General features: G+C 46.1%; 1 protein-coding gene across 4 annotated transcripts in view; it reads left to right on the forward strand.

The window, feature by feature from the left end:
* Positions 1-24455: 24455 nt before the first annotated feature.
* The window catches only part of CCDC68 (coiled-coil domain containing 68), a 30108-nt gene continuing 28104 nt past the window's right edge, over positions 24456-26459 (forward strand). Inside the window, exon 1 of one of the 4 annotated variants that reach the window (XM_081213148.1) lies at positions 24456-24584. The gene's annotated coding sequence lies outside the window, so the exon portion shown is untranslated. Of the gene's footprint in view, positions 24590-24705; positions 24731-24800; positions 24992-26459 lie in introns of those variants that run through there. The other 3 variants (XM_081213147.1, XM_081213150.1, XM_081213149.1) reach the window with 3 other exon arrangements.

Below are 26459 nucleotides of genomic sequence, written 5' to 3' on the forward strand. Positions count from 1 at the left end.
AGCCAGATGGGTAGGGTATAAATAAAAATTATTGTTATTATTATTAATCTCACATTGTTACAATTCCCAGTAGCCCCCAACAAACTGCAGTTTTTGAGGAAGGAAATGTGCTTCAAAAGTATCGTGTATATGTGGCTTTCATCTCTGCTGCTGGAGCTCATGGGTTGAAATGGCAAGAAGGCAAATTTCAAAAGAAATTTCCTAATGCTAAGGGCTGCTTTTCAGTCGGACGGATGGACCTGAGGGGAGATGGATTCTGCTTCTCTGGGGATCTTAAAGCAGAAGCTGAATGACTTTAGAAAAGGAAACGGCCAAAGCAATCTATACCGGTCAGAACAGCAGTGTGACAAGCCATCTACACCTCAGGAAATTTCGCAGCAATTCTGCTGGGTTTCTAAAAGATGTATTTTCTTAGCTTTGGAGTGGGTGGTAGGCAGGGGAACAGAAGGCAAACAGGGTAAAAATGAGAACTGTTTGATAGTGGAATGGGCTACCTCAGAAAGTGGCAGACTCTCCCTCCCTGGTGGTAATCTGTCAGGGATCCTGTGATTCCTGTGTTGCAGTGGGTCAAACAAGATGGCCTTGGGATCCCTTCTAACTCTATCTATGAGTCTATGAGAGGAGGGTACTTTGTTGGAACAGTGTGGAAGCAACCATTGCCTGGGACAGGTGTGGATACGCACTCAGTTCACTATCCATTGGTCATGGCTTCGTCAATGAACCACATGCAAGTTCTGACATAGGTTGTGGTGACAGGAAGGAAATTCCTCCCCACTCAGATTGTCAGTGAGCATGTGCCTTATGTTGTTTTTGAGACTCACCTTGAACTATCTGCCACATAAGCACATTTCTGAAGTGTGCCTCCTCCCAGTTTGCAAAGTGTCATCTGGATTAGGTATGTAGGCTGCTTGGTGATGTTTTTCAAGGCCATCGGCTTATCTCTGCTCAGCAGATTTGAACTGGTTAAACTGCAGTTCTTGGAGAAGGGAGTGGCTGGGGAGATTCAGCCAGATGGGCGGGGTATAAATAAATTAGTAGTAGTAGTAGTAGTACCCAATACCCCACCCAATTACCTCCCCTGATTTAAGAAACGAAAGGTGGAAGTTGAGAAACAGTCTGAGGCATCCTTCAAGTCGAGATGACCCAGAACTTTGGAATTGCCCACATGTTCCACAAGACATTTATTTTTAATATATAAAAAATAGTATTAAAGATTAAACATTAACACCAGTTTTCCATCTTTCATGTATGGTCTAAGTAGAGGACTGCTAAGTTACTAATTTCCACATGGAAACTTGACTAGATTAAACACCTGTGATAGATCCTTCTTATGATACAAATTCAAAGGTAATTAAAGGATAGCAGGGAACACGGTTAGCTTGCTGCTGAATAACAACAATGTGAAGTACTTGTGTCCACTCCTTATTTTAAATTAATTAACAGAATGGATTGTTTCTTATGGCTTGAGAAAGGGTTATGAGCGGTAGGGAATCTTTCACTTCAAAAAGCGAGTGGTTTCTGATTAGGTTATAATATGCTGTATTCAAGATGTGTTAAATGGTCAGCCATTAAACTCATCTTGGATACAACATGAATACAACATATTATAACCAAATCAGAAACCACCCCCTTTAAGTCTTAAATTTGCGTTGCCTTTCTCCAGCATTTCAGGCTGCATAGATCTGCTTAGTTCAGGCATCCCCAAACTCAGCCCTCCAGATGTTTTGGGACTACAACTCCCATCATCCCTAGCTAACAGGACCAGTGGTCAGGGATGATGGGAATTGTAGTCTCAAAACATTTGGAGGGCCGAGTTTGGGGGTGCCTGGCTTAGTACAATCCATTATCCTAATTTGTTAGTTTGATTAATCTTCTAGTGAACCTTAATTTAGGAGTATACCTACCATTTGATTAATTTGGTTGTTGCCTGACAATGTTTGTTTCACAATGAACATATGGAGGATGGATTCACATGTTGCTTTCCACCCTTTCCTCACAAACCTTCTTAATAGCTTAGGCTATTCTCTAAGGGAGGGAGGGATGTGGCGATCACACAGGGTCTCCAGACGTTTAATAGTCTATTGATCCCTGTGCCACCACTGGGCTCGCTTCCCCGCTGCCACCAACCAGTTACTCTCTGGTAAAACACTGAGTCCAGTCAGTTGTTAAAAGTGAACCAAAAAAACAAGTTTATTTTACAAACATTAACATGTTTATGGTTTCTCAGATAATATTCCTGTCAGTATCTTAACTTTAGTTTCTTTACTGGCCTATACCTTCCTAATACCTTCTGACTGATTATCTCAACTGTTTGACTGACTCCTCTTAACAAACTAGCCCAATCCACAGATTTATCTTCTTTGTCTCTTCTAACTCCAGACTGTCTTCTCAACCACCCTAACTCTAACTCCTCCAAAAAACCAACTCCTCTGTGCTTAAAACCTTATACACAGTTAACTCTGCCCCCTGGGTTCCCATTGGTTAGTCATTTTACAATTAGTTAACCATTTCCTTAGGAACCCAGTATGATGTCACACACCTAGGAGGGCAAACGCCACAATGGAGAACCTGTGGTCTTCCAGATCTTGTTGGACTCCAGCTCTCTCATCAGCCCCAGACAGCATGCCGAATGGTCGGGGATGATGGGAACTGTAGCCAAACAACATCTGGAGTACCACAGGCTCCCACCTCTGGTCTAAGTTTTGAAAACACAATTTATACCCTGTTTATGTTTCCATGCTTGCAACCTCCACAGTCTCCTTTCAATAGCCATGTTCTCCCTCCACTGTTGGAGACAGCATGCACCTGAACGTCAGAAGCTGGGAATTGCACATGGAGGTGGCATTGTTCCACTCAGGCATAAGACTGGCCAATCTGATAATAGGATGCTGGACTAGGCGAACATTTGCTGAGGCTGACTTTGGTACCATGGAAATTTTGGCTCAGTCAAAATTTGGTGCCCCCCACCAGCGGCAGAGTATATGCCCACACTGCCCAGGGCGGGCATGCTCTCAAGGGGGGCGTGGCACGGAGGGTGCCCTCACAGGCGTGGGATAGCCGCTCGGGTGCCCAGAGTGGTGCACATGCCCTGCAGCTGCCCACAGGGGGCGGAGCATGCCGCCCATGGTGGACATTTGGCACTCCGCCCACCTGTGACTCCCAAGCCATCAAAATGAAGGGGGGAAGGGGGGTGCAGCCAGCAAAGTGGCGCAGCTTCCCCCCTTACCCCGACAGCTCGGAGTAGGCTTGGGAGTCACAGGCGGGCAGTGTGCCAAATGTCACCCCCCTCAGTCAGGGCACTTGGGGTGGCTATCTCGCGCCTGGGAGGGCACGCTCCATGCCATGCCCCCTCCCCCCCACAGCTCTTGCACTGCCTTCCCAGAGGGCAGGGTCCTACAGCCCTCTCACCTCCTTCTCAAAGCTGGGAAAGCACTAACAAGGCTTTGGGAGGGAGGAGGAGGACTCTAGGACCCTGCTAGAGCCCTGCTAGAGCCCTGACACCACCTTTCTGTACCCAGACAAGTGCTTTCCAGACCAGGATCCCTCTCCACTCAGTGCCCAGTGGGGGGGGGGGAAGAGACTGGCTGCCCTGCCCTGAAACCACCTCTGATCTTTGGTCTGATCCAGCCAGTGTGGTGTAGTGGTTAAGAGCGGTAGACTCGTAATCTGGTGAACCAGGTTCGCTTCCCCGCTCCTCCACATGCAGCTGCTGGGTGACCTTGGGCCAGTCACACTTCTCTGAAGTCTCTCAGCCCCACTCACCTCACAGAGTGTTTGTTGTGGGGGAGGAAGGGAAAGGAGAATGTTAGCCGCTTTGAGACTCCTTCGGGTAGTGATAAAGCGGGATATCAAATCCAAATTCTTCCTCTTCTTCTTCTTCTTCTTCTTCTTCTTCTTCTTCTTCTTCTTCCTCCTCCTCCTCCTCCTCCTCCTCCTCCTCCTCCTCCTCCTCCTCCTCCTCCTCCTCCTCCAGCAGGGCTTTCTTATGTTCACATTTATTTGCCCATGTGATGGCATTTTTATGTTTGTTGGATTTATGCCATTGGTTTTTATCCTTATTATGTGCTTGCTTTTCATTTTATAAATAAATAAATGGAAATAGTTGGCTATAAAGAATAAGAAATACTGTAGAGATTTATTTATTTTTTAAAAAAGTAGGATTCAGTGGCTTTGAAAGCTGCTGGTGATACCTGGGCAGGCACCACCATTGTACCTGGTAACATCATTTAGGCCTGACTCCCCAGCATGAGGCTCTGCTGCCTGGGGAAAGGCGTTTTCAGCATCAGTGATGAATGTTAAGCAACATGCAGATCAGCTGTAATGGAGCTGTGCTTTTAGAGTGCTTTTAAAAGGAGCTAGAAGGCACACCTTGTGCAGCTGCCTAGAAGGACCAGTTTGTGCTGATCCAGCAAGATCCAGCACAAATTCCTGCCATTTTCTATCCATCCCAAAATGCCCTCAAGTCATGCATTGCAACAGGAAACACAGGAGAGGAAGGTGTAGGTGCAAAGAGAGGCAGAAACAAAGGTAAAAAGAGGAAAGAGACTGGAAGAGCAATGGATTGGATGAGCATTTCCGAAGTATACAGAGCATGTCAACTCATTGAATAAACAAGCATTAGATCAGGCTGTTAAACTGCTTTGTTAGGGACCTCTACTAGTAAAAATCGGGGTGCAGGGAGAGGTTCTTCCAGCTTCTGGCATTCCAATGCTTCGTCTCACCTCACCAAGAGCATGTGTGCACTGATCATTTAAGTTAATGGGAATGATGTAACAACAACCAGCTTTCTTTGGGCTGATTCACTGTGCACATGCATCCTAGTCACTTGATGATGGGAGCAACAGGAGGTAACTTGCACACGTGAATGAGCCAGCACTGATCCAGTACCACAAATAGCCCTGTGAAGTAGGTTAGGTTGAGAGCTTAGTGGATGAGTGGGGATTTGAAACTTTGAACGGCAACCCCCAAGTTTCTAGGGGAGATGCTTGCGCTGCCATGTACCCATGCCTACATTGAAATATTAGTTGATAGGTACAGGGATGCAGGTAGCGCTGTGGTCTAAACCACTGAGGCTCTTGGGCTTGCCAATCGGAAGGTTGATGGTTCAAATCCCAATGACCAGGTGAGCTCCCATTGCTCTGTCCCAGCTCCTGCCAACCTAGCAGTTTGAAAGCACACCAGTGAAAGTAGATAAATAGGTACCGTTGTGGCAGGAAGGTAAACGGTGTTTCCTTGCACTTTGGTTTCCATCACGGTGTTCCGTTGCACCAGAAGCAGTTTAGTCCTGCTGGCCACATGAACCGGAAAGCTCTCTGTGGACAAACACCAGCTCACTCGGCCTGAAAGCGAGATGAGTGCCTACAGAAATATTGTAAAATCAATGAATGTTAGAATGATGTTGGATAGAAATTAAGTGGTTTTTAGCTGTAATACTATAAGGGAATATGAAAAATGGATTACTAATAGGTAAAAATTTAATGTTACAATATTTTAAGATTAAAGACTAGGATAAATAAAGAGGGGAAGGATTGGCTGAACTAACAAATTGAATTGGAATACAAAAAAGGGAGGCGTGAGGAGGTCCGGGAAACAAGCTAATGAAAAATAAGTAATGGAAAGATTGAGTTGTTTTTAACTGTTTTTTATTTTGTATTTTTCTTTCTTTTTTCTTTTTTCATTTTGTAATATCTTGAAAATTTTAATAAATATCTTCTTAAAAAGAAAGAAAGAAAGAAAGAAAGAAAGAAAGAAAGAAAGAAAGAAAGAAAGATGAGTGCCACACCCCATTGTCACCTTTGACTGGACTTACCCATCCAGGGGTCCTTTACCTTTTTTATTATTAGCTGATCGATAATGAGTGCTTCTTAAGCATGCAGCTTTTCGATAGCAGCAGAAGTCAAAGTTGCAGTTAGCAGGTAACAGTATAGGATCCACCTTACAGTATTTCTGTGAATGTAAGTTTCGTTAAACTGTTTTTAACATTGTGTTTTAATTGTTGTAAGCAACTCTGGGAGTTAACTTGGGCTAAGGGTCCGATAATAATAATAATAATGCAGAGTGCTTATCTAATAATAAGCCAAGTGCTTGTCTCCAGATGATGTTGTTGTACTACATAGGAATATAGCAAGCTGCCTTATGCGGAGTCAGATCAATGGTTCATCTAGCTCAGACTTTTTGACACTGATTGGCAGCAGCTCTCCAAGGTTTCGGACAGGTGTCGCTCCCAGCCCTACCTGGAGCTGAAATCCCATGGCAGAGATACGGAACAAGAAAAGGGTTATAATGCATTATGCAGGTTAACCCACCCATATGCTGCCTTAGTTGCTACAGCAGAGAGATCAGAGGTGAAATCTGAAGAGACTTGTCCCTGGCTATGATGAAAGTGAGAGAACAAGGAAGGGAGAATGCAGCATAGAAAATAGTAGTTTTCCCATCTCACTAAACCAAAGGTGGGGAAAATTGGAGAAATAGTGGGAAAGTTTAAACACAAAAATTACTTGCCCTGCTATAAATGGAAATAAGGCAGGACAACTGCTGGGTTTTTTGTTTTGTCTTGTTTTCACTGTAAGTTAGAAATGAGTTGGCTAATGATCCACAGCAGAGATAGTTGTAACTTCCGGTGGGTTCTGATGAAACCCATTTAAAGTTTTCCAGAAAACTGACATTTTCCACCACCAGAAGTCTGTCAATTGCGCTGGCTGTCCCCTCTGCTTAGTGCAGGGGTAGGCAACCTAAGGCCCGGGGGCCAGATGTGGCCCAATCACCTTCTAAATCCAGCCCACAGATGGTCCGGGAATCAGAATGTTTTTACATGAGTAGAATGTGTCCTTTTATTTAAAATGCATCTCTGGGTTATTTGTGGGGCCTGCCTGCTGTTTTTGTTGTTGTTTAGTTGTTCAGTCGTGTCCGATTCTTCGTGACCCCATGGACCAGAGGATGCCAGGCACTCCTGACTTCCGCAGTTTGGTCAAACTCATGCTGGTAGCTTCGAGAATACTGTCCAACCATCCTGTCTTTTTTTTAAAAAGATATTTATTAAAGTTTTTTTTAAAATATAACAATGAAAATGAAAAATAAAAAGAAACAAAATACAACATAAAAACAGTTAAAAAACAAATAGTTTTCCATAACATATCTTCCTTACACTTATTTCCCCAGACCTCCTCACACTTCCCTTCTTTGTATTCCACTTCAATTTGTTAGTTCAGCAAATCCTTACCATTAAGCTTTTACCCATTTGTAAACCTTTTTTTTCGTATCTCCTAAAGCATTACAGCTGGAAACCCCTTAGTTTCTATCCAACATCCTTCTAGCATTCATTAATTTTACAATATTTCTGTAAATAGTCTTTAAATTTCTTCCAGTCTTCTTTCACCATCTCTTCTCCCTGGTCTTGGATTCTGCCAGTCATTTCTGCCAATTCCATGTAGTCAATCACCTTCATCTGCCATTCTTCCAGAGTGGGTAAATCTTGTGTCTTCCAATACTTTGCAATGAGTATTCTTGCTGCTGTTGTAGCATACATAAAAAAAGTTCTGTCCTTCTTTGGCACCAATTGGCCGACAATGCCCAGGAGAAAGGCCTCTGGTTTCTTCAGGAAGGTATATTTAACACTGTCCAACCATCTTGTCCTCTGTCGTCCCCTTCTCCTTGTGCCCTCAATCTTTCCCAACATCAAGGTCTTTTCCAGGGAGTCTTCTCTTCTCATGAGGTGGCCAAAGTCTTGGAGCCTCAGCTTCAGGATCTGTCCTTCCAGTGAGTACTCGGGGCTGATTTCCTTCAGAATGGATAGGTTTCATCTTCTTGCAGTCCATGGGACTCTCAAGAGTCTCCTCCAGCACCATAATTCAAAAGCATCAATTCTTTGGCGATCAGCCTTCTTTATGGTCCAGCTCTCACTTCCATACATCACTACTGGGAAAACCATAGCTTTAACTATACAGACCTTTTTGGCAAGGTGATTTTACATGAGTAGAATGTTTGCTTTTATTTAAAATGCATCTCTGGGTTATTTGTGGGACATAGGAATTTGTTCATCCCACCCCCCAAATATAGTCCAGCCTCCCCACAAGGTCTGAGGGACAGTGGATCAACCCACGCTGAAAAAGGTTGCTGACCCCTGGCTTAGTGTCACATCTGACTTGGCTTTTAGCTAGTCTGCCAAACAGTGCCATTCAAGAGACAATTAGTCATCACTATTGATTGGAGGCAGAATTCATTAACTCCCACGCAGTGCAGAAAGGAGACCTTCTGGCACCAGCAAAACCTGTGAACTGAGCTAAATATCTATCATTTATAAAAACTAATGAAGACTAGGAAGCTGAAGGAAAATTGAATGAAATGCTGTATACTGAAATGGCTGTGCAACAATCACAGTGAAGACGTGCACTGTTATATCATTCGTCAAGCAATAAAACTAAGTTGATGTGAAAGTATAAATTAATGAGGCCGATTCACAGGTTGTTTACACTGTTGTATTCTCAGCGATGGCAAGTGAAGATATTTAACTCCCAGGTCTCAATTTACCAAGCACTTATTGCATTCAGAGCCCCTTGAAAGGAATGGTAGCAACTGCACACTTTCTTATTCCAACACATTCAAATCCATTTGCAACCAAACATACTTTGCATGTGTGCATCAAAAATATAAATTAATTGAAATAAACCTAACTTCCAAAACCTTCTCAGAGGATTAGAATTTGCCATTATAATTATAAGGGCAGGGGGGAGTTACCTTCCAGCAAGCATTCAAATTTACTTGATACATGTCAATAGTCCTGGGTTGGCTTACAGTTTGTTTGATGTTTTATTATGTTTTTATATGTACTGGAAGCCACCCATAGTGGCTGGGGAAACCCAACCAGATGTGTGGTATAAATAACAAAATAGCAACAACAACAATTATTATGAAATTGTGAGACTGCTTCCCCTGTTAGTCATATTGGTACAGTGGTACAGCAGGATCATACAGAGAGGTGGGGGGGGGGGTTGGCACCTACTCAAAAATGATGGACCTCTACTTGAAAAGTCACCTTGTGCCAGCAAAAAAGAAGCAAATTCTGAACATAAGAGAAGCTTGCTGGATCCGGCCAATGGCCCATCTAGTCCAGCCTTCTGTTCTCATAGTGGCTAACCAGATGCTCAGGCAAAGCCTGAAAGACGGACCCAACCCAAGAGCAACTGGTATTCAGAAGGTATTGCCTCCAGCCATGGAGAGAGACCACAGTCGTCACAGCTAGGAGCCATTTGATAGCCTTATCCTCATGTGGCATTGGGGTTCAAATGTGTCACAACTTCTAATTATTTTACAATTAACATAGGCTCGATTGGTCCCAATAAAGATACAGATGCTGTGTCAAAATTGCATTGTGCCCTCTTTTTAAACCATTCTTCACCATTTAGTGAGAAAAGAGATTCTACAGTCATACCTTGGGGTGTGCTTCAGGTTAAGCCTTTTTGGGTTGCGCTCCGCGGCAACCTGGAAATAATGGAGTGCATTACTTCCGGGTTTCGCCGCTCACACATGCACAGATGCTCAAAGTGACATCACGCACATGCGCAGAAGCGGCGAATTGCGACCCGCGCACGTGCAGACGCGCGAACGTGGGTTGCGTTCACTTCAGGATGCGAATGGGGCTCCGGAACGGATCCCGTTTGCATCCAGAGGTACCACTGTATTTGAAAATGATCAAAAGGGGGAAGTTTTTTTTGGTGAAATTGTCATTTGTAAGGTGCTGGGATTTTGATGTACTTGTCTTCCTTTTGGGGTAGCCCAGGGGTGTTTAGTATTCACTTTACAAATCATCTCATCAGCGGTTTGCACTCTGCAGCCTCCCCAGGTGCCACCCTTCAATCAAAGCCCAAAGTAAGACATTATAATGTCATTCCTTCCCTAGGGCTTTTTTTAAAGATCAGATAGTAGAGGCAGCCAGGGAGGCTGCACAATGTAAAGAAAACCACACACCCAAACCCTCCACCTTCTCTCAATGATGTAAACTCAAAACCCCACACTCACAGAAGGACTGGAGTGTCTAGAGAATAAGGCAGAAAAATGGAAGACTCATTTGCAGGGGGAGAAAATGCAGAACATTTGGTATACCACCAGCTTTCTCTTTCTTTGCTCAGCTTCCTTGATAACTAGGCAGGCAATAAAGCAGTGTGCGCAACATGCAAGCCTGGTAGACCTTTATCTTGGTACTGGTCATTAGCATAAGTTGCCCATGACTCACTTCCATAAAGTAGCATTCTCAACAGGCTGGCAATGCTTACTGCAAATTATTTGCCAGGTGCCATGTTCATGCTTGAGTTTGGCTGTGGAAGCCTTAGTTAAGCTAAGGACAGGCTCCTTCTACATCACCTACACCCAATATAGTTGGTTGCATATTTACAGGTGTGCATGCAATTGCACATAAATATTTGGTATCATGATTTCTTAAGGAATGGAGGAAATAGCTCAGGGTTGGTGCTTTTGAATTATGGTGCTGGAGGAGACTCTTGAGAGTCCCATAGACTGCAAGAATATCAAACCTATCCATTCTTAAGGAAATCAGCCCTGAGTGCTCACTGGAAGGACAGATCCTGAAGCTGAGGCTCCAATACTTTGGCCACCTCATGAGAAGAGAAGACTCCCTGGAAAAGACCTTGATGTTGGGAAAGATTGAGGGCACAAGGAGAAGGGGACGACAGAGGACGAGATGATTGGACAGTGTTCTCGAAGCTACCAGCATGAGTTTGACCAAACTGCAAGAGGCAGTGGAAGCCAGGAGTGCCTGGCATGCTCTGGTCCGTGGGGTCACGAAGAGTCGGACACAACTAAATGACTAAACAACAACAACAAGAACTGCATGTTGGAAATTTAAGATAACGGCAAAAACTTCTAATGTTGCCAGAACTGGGGAATGTTGTTGTTTAGTCATTAATAACTTCATCAAACAATGATGCTGGGATTGCAACTCTTTATTTATAAAAAAGATTTATATACCCGTATTCATTTTTTTAAAAAAATTATCAGAGTGGTTTGCAACAATTATACATAAAACACTTAAAATGCATTAAAAATTGAAGCCAGAAATCAGGTAGCTGTTATGGAAATATGTATTCTTAATTGCCTGCATAAGCTTGATGAAATAGTAATGTTATCAGCAGGCATATAAAAGTTGGCACAAAAGGCACCTGCTGAATCTCTCTTGGCAGAGTATTCCATAATACTGGGCGGATGACCCCAAAGGCTGTTTCTTGTTGCTTTCAAAAGAGCCTTATCAACTTAGGGAATGAGCATGAATGTTCCTGCAGTTATCGGGTTGGGATATAAGCTAAGGTCCTCTCAACCTAAGGTGTTCAGCACTTAGTAAATTAATGCAAAGGACCTTGAACCTGGCTTGGTAGCAGATAGGCAGCCAGGGTAGATGTTTTAAAAATGTCTGCCAGGTGCCCCCATCAGCAGTCTAACTGCTGCATTTTGCATGATCTATATTGGATATATATATATATATATATATATATATATATATATATATATATCGTATTTTTCGCCCTATAAGACGCACCGGCCCATAGGACGCACCTAGTTTTCAGGGGGGGAAATCAAGGAAAAAAATATGATTTCCCCCCCACAGCTCTGGGAGCAGCGGACAGGCTGCACGCAGCCTGTGCGCTACTCCAAGACCTTCTCCCTGCTTTTGCGGGAGGTGGCGGAATTCCCCAACCTCCCGCAAAAGCCCACAGGAGCCCCATGTGACTCCTGCGGGCTTTTCGACTAGGAGGGAGAAGGGACTGAAAGGGCCAGTCAGTCCCTTCTCCCTCCTTGGGGAAAAGCCCCCAAGAGCCGCTTGCTCTTTAAAGGGTGCACGGCTCCTGCAGGCTTTTCTAGGAGGTGGGGAATTCCCCCACCTCCTAGAAAAGCCGGGGAGCCCCTTTAAAGAGCACAGGGCTTTTGCGGGCTTTGGCGGGAAGGGGGGGAATTCCCCCATCTCCCGCAAAAGCCCAAAGGAGGGTTGGAGAGCAGCGGCAAGGCGTCGCGCGCCTTCCTGCTGCCCCCCATCCTCTGGGGCTGGCGATGGGGGAAGCGCTGCTTTCCCCACCGCCAGCCTCAAACCCGGGTTGGAGAGTAGCGGCAAGGCGTCGCGCGCCTTCCTGCTGCCCCCCATCCTCTGGGGCTGGCGATGGGGGAAGCGCTGCTTTCCCCACCGCCAGCCTCAAACCCGGGTTGGAGAGCAGCGGCAAGGCGTCGCGCGCCTTCCTGCTGCCCCCCATCCTCTGGGGCTGGCGATGGGGGAAGCGCTGCTTTCCCCACCGCCAGCCTCAAACCCGGGTTGGAGAGTAGCGGCAAGGCGTCGCGCGCCTTCCTGCTGCCCCCCATCCTCTGGGGCTGGCGATGGGGGAAGCGCTGCTTTCCCCACCGCCAGCCTCAAACAGCAGACTCTCCTGGCTTCAGCGGAAGCAACGCGAAGCCTCCGGAGCGCAGGCTTCGGAGGCTTCGTGTTGCTATCGCTGAAGCCAAGGAGTCTGCATTCGCCCCATAAGACGCACCCACATTTCCCCTTCATTTTTGGAGGGGAAAAAGTGCGTCTTATAGGGCGAAAAATACGGTGTGTATATATATATATATATATATATATATATATATATATATATATATATATATAATAATATAATATATATTATATATTATATTATATTATATATTATATATTATATATTATATATTATATATTATATATTATATTATATTATATTATATTATATTATATTATATATATATATATATGTATGTATGTATATATATATATATATGTATGTATGTATGCTTTCGTAGATTTTCACGGGTACAGGAATGTAGGTTTTGGTGTCTTCGGGTGTCTTCCCGTGTAAGAGTTGGGGTGTCTAGGCGACGTTTCGACGAGGTCTCACTCGTCATCTTCAGGCTGGTGCTTTCGGCTTCTTGTTACTAGAACAGAGCAGGATCTCAGTGTTTGAGTTCCTATAAATACTGTTGAGGGGGTGTGGTGTATAGCCTCCAACGTTCTGGGCAGATAGGAAGTTCCTAGGTTAATGTGCCTTTTCTTCTTTTGTTCATTAATTACTTGAGGGATATCTTGAGTGATTACTTGAGTGATATTCTGAGTACCACTTAGGAGGGTCATTAGGTGTGGATTAGTTGCTAAAGCTTTCGTGTCTTGACCTCTTGACCTTGTGAAGAGTTTTTCTGAGAAGATGGTTGTACTGCACTTAGTTGTGCTCTGGCTTGGCTTCGTGTATAGGGGCGAGCTGTGGTTTTGTGCCCTGTGCCAGCCAGATCTGTGTAGGGATTGCAGGGGGGTGCAGCATCCGGAGGTGCCACTATGGTTTGGCTACTGGATGGTGTCTGTAATTTATCTGTGGAGAGGGTCTGGGTTTGGGTCTGGTGTGGTTGATTGGAGATGGCGTTCTGTGTGCCTCTGGTTCTGGTGTCGGTTTTTGTGGGGAGGGCTAATTTCCAGATGTCTGGCAGGCGGGACGTGTCGTCACGCTTGTTCATGTTGTGAGGGTGTTTCTCTATCTCGATGGCTTCCATGATTATTCTCTTGTGGTGATGTTCCATGTTAAAGAGCAATTTGGAATCTGCAAAATTAATTTCGTGTCCTGTTTCTTTCATGTGTTGGTAAAGAGAGGAAGTTTTTTCTTCTTTTTTGACGGCATTCTTGTGTTCTGCGATACGTGCATTTATTCGTCTGTTTGTTTGTCCAATGTACGTGGCTGGGCAGACTTTGCAGGGTATTTCATAGACCCCTTGGTTTTCTAACTGGATTTTATCTTTTGGGTTGCCAATATCCTCAGTTTCTCCTTCAAATATATATATATATATATTTATATAAGCTAATCCAAAAAGAAACACCCCCCAAAAACCAAGACACAGAAGAAAACAATGGCATGGCCCTCCTTCCTTATATCAAGGGCACTACAGATAAAATTAGCAAAATCCTCCATAAACACAATATCAAAACAGCCTTTTGCACCAACCAAAAAATAGCCAATATCCTCAGAAACCCAAAAGATAAATTAATTTTGCAGATTCCAAATTGCTCTTTAAACCGACACCAGAACCAGAGGCACACAGAACGCCATCTCCAATCAACCACACCAGACCCAAACCCAGACCCTCTCCACAGATAAATTACAGACACCATCCAGTAGCCAAACCATAGTGGCACCTCCGGATGCTGCACCCCCCTGCAATCCCTACACAGATCTGGCTGGCACAGGGCACAAAACCACAGCTCGCCCCTATACACGAAGCCAAGCCAGAGCACAACTAAGTGCAGTACAACCATCTTCTCAGAAAAACTCTTCACAAGGTCAAGAGGTCAAGACACGAAAGCTTTAGCAACTAATCCACACCTAATGACCCTCCTAAGTGGTACTCAGAATATCACTCAAGTAATCACTCAAGATATCCCTCAAGTAATTAATGAACAAAAGAAGAAAAGGCACATTAACCTAGGAACTTCCTATCTGCCCAGAACGTTGGAGGCTATACACCACACCCCCTCAACAGTATTTATAGGAACTCAAACACTGAGATCCTGCTCTGTTCTAGTAACAAGAAGCCGAAAGCACCAGCCTGAAGATGACGAGTGAGACCTCGTCGAAACGTCGCCTAGACACCCCAACTCTTACACGGGAAGACACCCGAAGACACCAAAACCTACATGTATGTATGTATATATATATATATATATATATATAATATAATATAATATAATATTATATATATAATATAATATATATAGGTTTTGGTGTCTTCGGATTATATATATATATTATATATATTATATATATTATAATATATATAATATATACTATATAATATAATATAATATAATATATATTATATTATATATATATATATATATATATATATATATATATATATATATATATATCTCCAATATAGATCATTATATATATCCAATATAGATCATTTTGCATGATCTATAATAGGACATGGGTGGCACTGTGGGTAAACCACAGAGCCTAGGACTTGCCGATCAGAAGGTCGGCAGTTCGAATCCCCGCGACTGGGTGAGCTCCCGTTGCTCGGTCCCTGCTCCTGCCAACCTAGCAGTTTGAAAGCATGTCAAAGTGCAAGTAGATAAATAGGTACCGCTCCGGGAGGAAGGTAAATGGTGTTTCTGTGCGCTGCTCTGGTTCTCCAGAAGCGGCTTAGTCATGCTGGCCACATGACCCAGAAGCTGTACACTGGCTCCCTCAGCCAATAAAGCAAGATGAGCGCCGCAACCCCAGAGTCGGCCACGACTGGACCTAATGGTCAGGGGTCCCTTTACCTTTATATTGGAACCAGGCCCTCACATAGAGTCCATTGCAGCAATTCAACCTTGAAGATATTCTCATTTGGATAATGATTAGAATTGAGAAAGTGGGAAATAGTTTGGAACCTGCCCCCTGCCCCTTTGAAATATCTTATCACCCAAAGTATAACCCTCCAATCCAATGTCTCAAGAAGATGTTCTTGATACCAAAGGATGTATGAGGTCAGGAAAGAAGCAACCAGCCAAACCTGATAATCAAGGAAGAATCTCATCTGATCACAATAAGGCTTCCTACACAGGAAATTACAGGCTTCACATACATTATAGGGTGATGCTAAGACAAGATACCTCAAGCAACAAATATGGGCAGTGTGTATGTACAGGTGGATGGGCTTTGACACATGACAGGACAGGCGTCACAGGAAGAAAATGCCCTGTCGTCATACATGTTAACAGTAATCTCAATTCTCTGGGGTAACAGAGAGGATTATCAGTTGGAATCCCCCCCCCCATTGCCCCACTCCGAGAATGTCCAAGAGCTCCAATTAAGCACACAACAATAGATGACTCAAGTAAGCAAGCCAAACAACGTAAACATAAGAGGTCAAATGCTGGTTTTCACTGACGCTGAACCTCTAAGCCCTCGCTTTTGATACCCGAGGTGTATATTTTTAGGACCCAACTTATTTCTGCAGTTGTAACTTTCTCTTTTCATATTGTGTTATTACATTGTGTGTTCATGTTGTAACCCACCCTGGAACCTTAGGGTGAAGGGTAGGCAAGAAGTAATAGAATAAATATAATATAATTAATAAAATAATATAAGCAATAGTACTGAATAAAAATGATGTCTCTGGAGGACCCTCCACAATCAAAAGCCAAATTCAGAATAAAGCATTCAAGCTGAGCAGCTCTGTATGAAAGCATCACGGGCAATTCCGTATGCATTATCCAAGAACAAAGCCTCGTTTTTCCACAGGCAGTCTTCGTTCTCCTCTGTGCGAAATTTGAATGGAGGGTGGGTACAGAAGCTGAACAGTTCTGCTTTCTACCTTCCCAGCCTTGTATGACTGGAGCAATAGACTTTGGAACTGTGCCCCACCTTTCCTGTGTTTACAAGTCAAACATGGAGGAATGTCAGGCCTGATTTCGCTTTCCCAAGGAATATAACCTTGGCTTAAAAAGGAGGCGCCCAGGCAGTTTTGCTTTTTAAAAGGATATCACTTTGTAGATAAGACTTGTGCTGTGCCGAAACCTGTCCTTCAGCTTCTTAGAGGTTTACTTTCCCTGCAAAAGAGGCTTTTACTTTTTTTGCCCCTCTTTTTAAGGGCACTTCAGAATTTGGGTGACTGCAAGGTTAATTTTACCTTATCATTGCAATGTGGTCATGGGTGGGGTTTTCTTTCCTTTTTCTGTTAAATATTTATCTGAAGCCTCCCTGACTTCCAGCGCTGTTCAGTCTGAAAAAGAACGATGGCAAAAGTTACTCCAGGACATATTCCCCTATGCTTAAACTGAAGCACAGGAAGGAAAGGAGAAGGGTTACCAAGCACCTGAGATCATTGCTATAAATGGTTTTGTTTTCAAGGGAAGTTCTTCCTTTTACCTTGGGGGTGGGGGCAGAGCTGGATTTAGGTTTGATGAGGCCCTAGCTAATGAAGTAATGGGACCCTTTATATGTCCAGCTGCCCTTTGTCAATAACAAATTGTCACTTTTTTGTGTTGAATATATAGTAATATTCATGTGGTTTTTTTAAAAAGTCTGGAACAGATTAATCCATTTTGCATTACTTTCTATGGGAAAGCGTGCCTTGGTTTTGGAACACTTTGGTTTTGGAACAGGCTTCCGGAACAGATTAAGTTTGAGAACCAAGGTACCACTGTATATAGAAATAAGCAAACCAGTGATATTCTAGGGAGCAGGCTAGCAGGTGGGGCCCATTACTTACATCATAGGAGTCTATACAACACAAAACACTGTTGCTGTATGTAGGTTTTATTTTATTTGTTTTTTATCTTATATTTTGGAAATGTACATCCAGGTTTTTTTTCTTTTAAATTTTTTTTTTGGGGGGGGGCAAGAGAGTGGAGTCCTAAGCTATAGCTTGTTTAATTTGTACGTAAATCCAGCACTGGGTGGGGAATTTTTTTTACTGGTGTCATATCTGGTCCTGACCTGGCACCAGACACTGACTCCTTGGAGGAAGAACCAGAGACCTCACAGGTCCAGGACCCTGAGGAGCAGGGACCCCCCCCCCCAAATCCAGTGCTGTGGATCCCCTTGAAGATCTACGTTGATGATGAAAAATCCCCTGAAACTGTCAGAGAGGAAGAGGAGTGACCGACAGTCCTTGAGAGGACTGGTAACAAAAGTCCAGGCCCGAAGAGCAACAACACAGTATGTCTACAGATCCAGAACCATTGGCCTACTTGTAAGCAGTCTACTCACAAGTAAGAAATCCCCCTTAAGCCATTAGTGCCAAGCAGCTGTGTTTAGGGTGTACTTTAGGAGCCCACAATATATAAGATCTCCCTCTGGAGCCTTCTAGTTGTTAGAAGCCACATAGATTGCTCCTTGGTCATGCTCTTGCCCTACTGAATTCCTTTGAATACTGACACCGGATTATTTCCTGCTGGTTATCGAACCCAGGACTTTCTCCATGCAATGTGTGTGAGTTACCGGTACCACCAAGCTACAGCTTTTACTCCAGCTCTATGAATGCTCAAGTTTTTTAGAGTAATGTACTTCCGGAACCTTGTATCCAATGAATTTACAGTGGTACCTCTGGTTACAAACACCTCTGGTTACAAACACTCCGGGTTACAGACTCTGCTCACCCGGAAGTAGTACCTCGGGTTAAGAACTTTACCTCAGGGTGAGAACAGAAATCGCGGTGGTGGCAGCGGGAAGCCCCCTTGGCTAAAGTGGTACCTCAGGTTAAGAACGGTTTCAGGTTAAGAACGGACCTCTGGAACAAATTTAGTTCGTAACCAGAGGTACCACTGTATAGGTTAAAGAAAGGAGCAATTCAGCTTGGTGCCCGGAAGGAGCTGTTGCAGATTCTGACAGTGAATTCTGAAGTTTCTATAAAGTTAACAAGCGCAATCCCTGTGCTTGTTCCAGTAGTTTTAGCCTGGAGGTTATAAAGATATGAGACATATACTGTACCTTGTAAATGGAATATGATGTAGCAATGGAAGCTCCTGACCCAACCGGTCTTCTTTTACTTGGAGGGCACACACACATTCTGCTGGTTGGAAGGCTTTAAGAGTATGAAACGCACATGTACTTTCAGATTTGTGAAGATACCAATAACAGTGGCTGAAATCTTACAGCAGATTGTTTTCGAAAGCAAGCGGAACTGCGTGGCTACTGGCAAATCCCACACTTTCCAGGTACACGGAACTGCAGCCTCACTACTTCCTTTGCTTCTGCAAAGCAACAATGCCTGCCTTTTTCTATATATTGGCAATTAGGGATTGATTACTGGCCTTACTTATCCGTCATGAGGATCACGTGCTTTCAATGAGGACGATTCTCAGGAGTGAAATAAAGCAAAATGCACTTCTGTTTTGAGAAGAGGAGGTTTGCCCCAATGGTATCTTCATGGTGTGGGAGCTGTGGCTGTGCCAGCCCAGAAAGATAATATCAGAAATGCTCACATCTTGAGCTAGTAGCTGCTTCTTACAGCAAGTAGTGTTGCTCCTTTTGGAAACCGAAGCACTCCTGGTTTAGGAAAGAGTCATATCATTTGCTTCTCCCATGTTGTCCAGGGTTTCTGACATTTGTTGTTGCAGTTGTTTAGTCATTTAGTTGTGTCCGACTCTTTGTGACCCCCTGGACCAGAGCACGCCAGGCACTCCTGTCTTCCACTGCCTCCTGCAGTTTGGTCAAACTCATGCTGGTAGCTTTGAGAACACTGTCCAACCATCTCATTCTCTGTTGTCCCCTTCTCCTTGTGCCCTCCATCTTTCCCAACATCAGGGTCTTTTCCAGGGAGTCTTCTCGTCTCATGAGGTGGCCAAAGTATTGGGGCCTCGGCTTCAGGATCTGTCCTTCCAGTGAGCACTCAGGGCTGATTTCCTTCAGAATGGAGAGGTTTGATCTTCTTGCAGTCCATGGAACTCTCAAGAGCCAGCACCATTATTCAAAAACATCAATTCTTACCATCGTGCTTTGGGAAGGACCCATGTTGCAGAAACTCCAGGAAATCACCAAAGGACATCTCATTGCAGGAGGTGATCCACACTGGAATTTTAACTGCGACACAAGTCGGTGCTGGCAAATATCAGCCTGCAGGAACCACTAAACCAATTGGTTTGTTTGAGTCCCCTTGAGGTGGTGGTAGTTGTGGTGGTGTTAGGGGCAAACCATAGTTCAGTGGAACAGAATAAGCTTTATATCAGGGAAGGGGAATCTCAGGTTCTGGGCACGAATGTGATCTCCAGGCCTCTCTGTCTGCTCCTTGGAACTCTCCCCAGGACATCCCCCCCCTCCATAGACACACCCTCTTTCCCCAAGCCACAGTTCACACCAGTCCTGCTTTGCACCCTCCTTGAGTGTTTTTGCCTGGCTGGATTTTGTCTTTCGACTCCAATAATGACTCTTGGCTTGCCTAGATGGAGGCTAGAGGTGTGTGTCTGTGTGCATGGGTGTAGAAACTATACAAAGGTAGCATTGTATATAACATTCATTGCTCTGCCCACTTTTACATCTGGCCCTCACCTGCATAAGCTTCCTGGAAGACTGCCCAGTCAGAAATGTGGCCTTCAACATGGGCGTGGGGGGCAGCCCCCCCCCCCCGCAATCAAGTAAATCAATAAAAATCTTTTAACTATCTGCGGCCGTGCCCGAAGTCCTGCATCCAACCACTGGCATCTCCAGGTAACAAAGCGTCAGATAGCAAGTGATGGGGAAAATCTGAGACCCTGCAAAGTTGCTGTTGGCTATTCATAGTGGATCACTCTAGTCCAGAGGCCGTGTCAAATAAGTAGCCTGAGCGATCACAAAGTACAGTGGTACCTCGGGTTAAGAACTTAATTCGTCCTGGAGGTCCATTCTTAACCTGAAACTGTTCTTAACCTGAAGCACCACTTTAGCTAATGGGGCTTCCCGCTACCGCCAAACCACAGCTGCGCGATTTCTGTTCTCATCCTGAAGCAAAGTTCTTAACCCGAGGTACTATTTCTGGGCTAGTGGAGTTTGTAACCTGAAGCCTCTGTGACCCAAGGTACCACTGTAGCTTTCTGTATTCCCAGTCCAAGACATGAAAAAATCCACTCCAAATTATAGTTTCCTGGCAGTTTTCAGAGATCTGGAAAAAAATTGGCCCCAAATCCATCACAGCAGGGAAGGTCATAGGCATAGTTGGCGGAGGGACAGCTGCCCCCCCCCATCAATAAATAAAAACATTTGATTAACTGACCAATTGCGTTGCAGATAAACTTGGTTCTGCCCCCCCCCCAACATAAAGCCTCCTGTAAGAAATCCTGGTGTTATGTACTGAGTTGAATAGGATCCAAACTGCAGCAGTCTGATTGGTCCTAGAACAATAGGATCCAAAATGCAGTAGTCTGATTGGTCCTAGAACAATAGGATTCAGAATGCAGCAGTCTGATTGGTCCTAGAACAATGCAGCAGTATGATTGGTTGGCAGGAACCACCCAATCCTGCTCCAGATAGAAGTGAATCCACAACCTGATTGGCTTACAGTAGAATTCCGGAATTAGCCAATCATGTGCAGCCCATTGTGTAAATAATGTATATAAAGCCGATACTGTGAGGGGACTATTATTCATTCCTCCTCACCACTATGAGCTGAATAAAGAGCATGAAATCACTTTGCGACTCTGAGTATATTTCACTGGCGACGAGGATGGGATCCCGCTGAGCTGACTGCCACACACAGCACCGCAGCACCGCCACCTGCCGCACCGCTGCCTCGCACCGTGTATCCAGGCTTCAGCTCCGGGACACAAGGAACTCAGAATGGCAGCCAACAGCAGCTTCTCGCCATTCAACCCAGCATCTGGAGACTGGGAAGCGTACGCCTCCCGTTTCACCTTCCTCCTAGAAGCCAAAGGGGTCACCGACGAAGAAGACGCCAAGAAGAGGGCAATATTCTTCAGCGTCTGTGGAGAGGAGACGTTTGAAATTGCCCGGGCTCTCCTTGCACCTGAAGACGTCGCTACTGTTCCATACAAAACAATAATGGAACAGCTGAAGGGGCACTTTTCGCCGCAGCCCTCAGTGGTGGCTCGTCGAAATGCCTTCTACGCAAAGCGGCAAGCCCCTGGGGAAACCATAACTGGGTTTGTGACCTCTCTCCGCCAAGCCGCCCGGTTCTGCAACTTCTCAGAGCTGGAGAACATGCTTCGTGACCGCCTCGTCGGTGGCCTGAAGGATGAGAAGCTGCAACGACGCCTCTACGCTAAGAAGGACCTAACGTTCCAGGTCGCTCTGGAGGAGGCCCTGGCAACGGAAGCTGCTGAGAGGTCGACGCAAGAGGCACGGCCGAGCCTGCCATCCCAACCGAGGGTCCACCACGAAGACCTCACCGACGACTCAGGATCCGACAGGGAGGAGGTGCACCGAGTACAGCAGCGCACTCAAGCAGCACACAGACCACAGCTGCCTCGACGAGAGGGAGGAAACTGCGCAAGCTGCGGGGAGAGTCATGAGAGGAGGACCTGCCGTTTCCGCAATGCAGAGTGCAGGCAGTGCAGAAAATCGGGACACATCGCCCGGGTGTGTCGGGCTCGGCTCACCCGACACCAGGCATCAGATGACCAACCCAAGAGCCCCAGGTCTCGGGGCCCAACGCACCAAGGCAACTCGACAGAGCTCACGGACTGCCAGGTATACCAGTTGCCCCACCCCAACGTAGAGAAAATTTATGTAGAGGTACAGATAGAGGGGGCCCCATGCCGCATGGAGCTTGACACGGGTTCAACTCTATCCATAATCTCGGCAAGGACCTTAAGGAAACTGTGTCCTACTGGGGGTCCCAAACTCAGGCCGGCCCCATTCACCCTACGGGACTTCCAGAAACGTAAGGTCCCCACAATGGGGGTGGGGACCTTCAGGGTGCAATACCGAGGGTGGACGCGGCAACTGGACTTGCTTGTGGTCAAGGGCCCCTACATTAGCTTACTGGGATTGGCATGGTTTGGACCACTGGGGCTAGCTGTCACCGGGGTGAACCACACTAGCTTACAAGTGGACGTGGACGCCATATGCAAGGAATTTCCAGGGGTTTTCGACGGAAAATTGGGACAGTATACGGGCCCCCCCATTGCGCTACAGCTTGACCCCGCAGTACGACCGGTCAGGCTCAAGGCCCGCCGGGTCCCGTTCACCTTGAAACCCCGTATAGACGAGGAATTGGACCGACTCGTGGAGCAAGGAGTGCTGGAGCCGGTGCCTAATGCCCCCTGGGAAACCCCAATCGTCACTCCTGTCAAGCCTAATGGTTCAGTCCGTATCTGCGCAGACTACAAATGTACCATAAACAAGGCCCTCACGGCCCACGCATACCCAGTGCCAGTGGTCAGCCATGTCCTTGCCACCCTGGCTGGGTCGAAAATTTTTGGCAAGCTGGACTTGGCCCAAGCATATCAACAGCTGCCAGTAGATGAGGCCACAGCAGAGGCACAGACGATTGTGACGCACAGAGGAGCGTTCAGGGTAAAGCGGCTGCAATTCGGGGTCAGCGTGGCACCAGGCATATTCCAGAATCTAATGGACTCTCTCCTTAAAGGGATTCCTGGCATCACCCCCTTCTTCGATGATGTGTTGATTGCCGGGCCCACACCAGAGGAGTTTGAGGACCGCCTCCGCACTGTTCTGCACCGTTTCCAGACGGCGGGTCTCAAGGTGAAGCGGGAAAAATGTCTACTAGGAGTGCCTCAGGTGGACTTTCTGGGATTTATGGTGGGCGCAGAAGGAGTCCACCCGACTGGGGACAAGGTACGGGCCATTTGTGATGCCCCAGCGCCCAAGAGCAAGACTGAACTTCAGGCCTTCTTGGGACTATTGAACTTTTACCATTCCTTCCTTCCCCATAAGGCGGCGGTAGCGGAGCCCCTACACAGACTCCTGGACAAGCGGGCCCCTTGGGTGTGGGGCCAGCACCAGGAGGCCGCATTCCAGGCAGTCAAGGACTTGCTTGTCTCAAACTCTGTCTTGGCACACTTCGACGAGAGGCTGCCGGTGGTGCTAGCATGCGACGCCTCACCCTATGGCATTGGCGCTGTCCTGGGGCACCAACTCCCGGATGGAAGAGAGGTACCGGTGGCGTACTTTTCCCAGACACTCAACGCAACCGAGCGGAACTACTCGCAAATCGACAAGGAGGGTCTGGCAATCGTGAAGGGAGTAAAAAAATTCCATGATTTCTTGTACGGGCGGCCCTTCACCGTGGTGACTGACCACAAGCCGTTGCTTGGCTTGTTTGCTCCCGAAAAGCAGACCCCCCAAGTGCTGTCTCCTCGCGTCCTCAGGTGGTCAATTTTCCTTGCCAGCTACCAGTATGCACTGATTCACCGACCTGGGAAGGCGATGGGCCATGCGGACGCCCTCAGCAGGCTACCACTACCGGAAACAGGAAAAAGTAGAATTCCGGAATTAGCCAATCATGTGCAGCCCATTGTGTAAATAATGTATATAAAGCAGATACTGTGAGGGGACTATTATTCATTCCTCCTCACCAGTATGAGCTGAATAAAGAGCATGAAATCACTTTGCGACTCTGAGTATATTTCACCTGGCTACGTCCACGGGGAAGGTAATAGATCTTGGGGGGCAGGGAATTGTCCACCTTAAAGCCAAACTTTCTTATGGATGCTGTTTTCCGCCTAACCTAAATAGTTGGCGGCTGGCAGCTGCACCTGTTCGTTTTAACCTCTCTGGAACTCGGCGCAAACTTTTCCCCACGCTGGATGGACGGGAGGGAAAACTGCTTCCCCAGCCACCCCCCCCCCCCAAAGAAAGAACAAACAAGCCCCAGGACTCGGGGAAAGTGCTCCAGCTGAGCTTCTGCTGACGGGCTGGAAAGGCATGTGGACGCGGCGCTGCTTCCGATCCGCCTCGTGGAAGAGAATGCGCCGCTTCCAGGTTCCCCTGCTCCCGGGGGCGGGTGGCAGGGAGGAGCCAGCGCCGTCGGTGTTTGGGAAGAGGCGGGCAGGGACTCGGCAGGAGCCAAGAGCGGCGGAGACCCGAGGGAATCGCTGCCCGGAGTGAAGCGCGCGAGAACACGCGAGGAGATAACGCACTGGGGTAAGGTAAGAGAGAGCAGGAGAGAATCCGGATGGATGGAGTACCCACCCGCCCCCGCCAGCCTCCTCCCGAAGATGGATCCACTTTAGCCGAGAAGCACCCCAGGGAGGAAAAACTTGTGGGTCGGGTTGCCCACACACGCCTGGGTGTGTTGGAGAGGGAATTTTCCACTTTGGGAAGGCTTGCCTCTCCCTGGAGATAATTCCGTGACGGGCCATTAGGCAAGAGCTGCTGCTTCTCCACCCGCCTCAAAGCTGAAAGATTTTCTCTTCCTTTCTCTTCTCTGCGCTTAATAATTTATAGTTGGGAAAAGCGGGAGATGGTGTCTTGCTTCGGACGCAGAGACTGAGCGAAGTTCCAGACTAAAGGGGCCATGATGAAACTTGTGTTTTCGGGAGAAGAGTTCTGTGCGTCTCGGAAGCTTGCCTCTCCCCTTACGCCAGTGGTTTCAGTTAAATGGTTTCGGTGGCCGCGGTGGCCATTGAATTATAAGGCAGGGGAGCTGGGCTCATTTGAGCAACTGGAGAGAAAGGGAGCTGCTTAACTTTAGTGGAGGGGGGAGAGGTGGGAAGAAGAGGAAATTGGGGGTGGGGTGGGTGAAATCTGTTTGGAAGTGACACCTGTTGAAGTTCTTTTGTTTAACACAGAGGGAAATGCGCTGTGCATCTTCTCAGAAGCACTTTTCTCCATTCTCATGTCACATTATTACTATTTCTATATAGTGACCTCAGTGTGTATGTATGTATGTATGTATGATTGATTGATTGATTGATTGATTTCATTTATATCTCACCTTTTTCTTGTGAGGTAGGTTAGGGTGAGAGGCAGTGATTAGCCTAAAGGTCTCCTAGTGAGCTTTGTGACTGAATAGGGATTACTGGCTCAGACAGAGGAGCCATGCTCTGTGGTAGAGGACCTGCTGTGTATATTAGAAGCTTCCAGGTTTAATCCTTGGCATAAGGGGTCTTAGAATGCAATTCTGGGCACACTTTCCAGGGAGTAAGCCTCGCTGAACGCAATACAACTTACTTCTGGGTAGAAGTGCAGATGGTTTTTCTCTCAGTCAGGGTAGACAATGCTAGACCACCTCATGTATAGCTCCGTATTGGAAACTGGGGTAGCCTAACGGTTAGAGCATTGGCTGCAAACTGAAGACACCCATGTTCAGAATCCCACTCATGCCATGTGCTTACTGGATAACCTTGGGTCTCTTTGCTTACTTCACAAAGTTGTTGTAATGACAAAACAGATCATGTATAAGAGCTCCTTGGAGGAAAGATGGGATGGAAATAGATGAATAATGCATGATGTTGAGATCCTGGCAGAAAAACAACTGATGTTGGGGCTGAGCCCTGGGACGAGTAAGGTCCGGGCAACATGGTTACAACCATGGTTATAGTACTCAGCTCCAGAGTAACGTGGCTGGTTCTCTCTTATTAAAAGAGCTGTCATGTATTCCTGCATTGGATATGAGTCACATGGTCAACCCAGGCTCCATGTGGAAGAGCCCTAGGGACACAGGTGTATGAAGGAAGGAGCAACTTACCCAGATGCAGACACAAGTGTAGGGAATCTTTCCTGCACGCTGGTTTTAAAATGGGTTTTTGTGCCCATGCAAATCAGTCTCTGTAAAGTCGAATGTGCTGGCTCTGTTGTTCCTTCCATCCACGGAGTTGCTTGCTTCCTGTGGAGAAATGCTAAGCATCTGAATCATCCCCCAGGACAGTTGAAGCAAAGCTCATGGCTTTTCAGAGTTTCGATCTGGTGTCCTAACTGCTGTGTAAATCCTGACCCCCAAATGCAGCTTTGCACTCATTGATACTCATGTTGCTTCTCAAATACAAAACTTTTTGTGTTTATGGTCAGTCGCTGATT

The sequence above is a fragment of the Podarcis bocagei genome, assembly GCF_964188305.1.
Source record: "Podarcis bocagei genome assembly, chromosome: 11".
Taxonomy (NCBI): Eukaryota; Metazoa; Chordata; class Lepidosauria; order Squamata; family Lacertidae; genus Podarcis; species Podarcis bocagei.